The sequence below is a fragment of the Mus pahari genome, chromosome 12, assembly GCF_900095145.1.
Source record: "Mus pahari chromosome 12, PAHARI_EIJ_v1.1, whole genome shotgun sequence".
Classification (NCBI taxonomy): domain Eukaryota; kingdom Metazoa; phylum Chordata; class Mammalia; order Rodentia; family Muridae; genus Mus; species Mus pahari.
This window is the reverse complement of record NC_034601.1, coordinates 31,869,378-31,870,255: the sequence shown is the minus strand read 5'-3', so window position 1 is coordinate 31,870,255 and position 878 is coordinate 31,869,378. Positions and strand designations below refer to the sequence as shown.

General features: G+C 63.7%; 1 protein-coding gene across 2 annotated transcripts in view; it reads right to left on the bottom strand.

Annotated features, from left to right (window-relative positions):
* Window positions 1-673, bottom strand: part of LOC115065078 (golgin subfamily B member 1-like) — a 7,662-nt gene extending 6,989 nt beyond the window's left edge. For both annotated transcript variants that reach the window (XM_029544288.1, XM_029544289.1), the window contains exon 1: window positions 555-673. The gene's annotated coding sequence lies outside the window, so the exon portion shown is untranslated. The remainder of the gene's footprint in view (window positions 1-554) is intronic.
* Between the last annotated feature and the right edge of the window lie 205 nt (window positions 674-878).

The window sequence follows — 878 nt, the reverse complement described above, 5'->3', positions numbered from 1 at the left end:
CCCTGGGGCTCGCCCTCCTGTTCTCATTCCTGCTGCGCATCAACAAACCCATGCCACAAGGCCAAACCAAGGTTTTTGGTTTTTTTTTTTTTTTTTTTTTTTCCTCCAGAACTCCCTTCGGCGTTCCCTTCCTCCTGGATCATCTCTCCCTCATCTTCCCAACCCAACAGCAGGATCACTCGTGGGCCTCGACCGCGGTAACGGCTACAGTGCACCACTAAGTTTGTTCAGGGCCAGAGCGAGCACAGGGCTGGGGCAGGTTGTCTCTAGCGTCCCCGGCTCGGTGCCCAGGCTGGCTTGCCCAGGCTGCTCGGACACAGGGCCGTGCTCCCCGGGGAGGAACGACCCTGCCGGCCGACTGGCCGGGTACCTGTGTCCCCGGGCCGAGTACCGCGGCGGGCACCGGGCGACCACCTAGGGCGGGCAGGTGACGGCGGCGGAGCCCGGAGGTGAGGGGCGGGGCGGCCGGCTGAGCAGTGTCGCGAGCCCCGAGGCCCGTGGCCCGCAGCAGGGCCGTTGCGGAGCTCCCCGCGGAGCCTGCGGCTCCCACTCACCTGCAGGCGGCCGTCCTGGACAACTCCGGACGCCCCCCCCTCAATCGAAGCCACGTCAGCTCGGGTAACCCAAGCACGGCGCCACCAGCGACGCGTCCCTGGGAGTCAGCCCACTTGCCGTGAGACGGAAGGCTGGATCAAGGCGTCGACCTATCGGAGCTGCGCACAGGGCGTTACCATGGGGATCAGGCACGCCTTTTTTGTAACTAACTGCGTCACTGTGACAGAAACCAACCGATGCCTTAAAGCCTTCCACTTCCTCAAAGACGGAGCCAATGGATTCTAAGAAGGACGTGCCAGGCAGAAACATATGGTGGGGTGTGA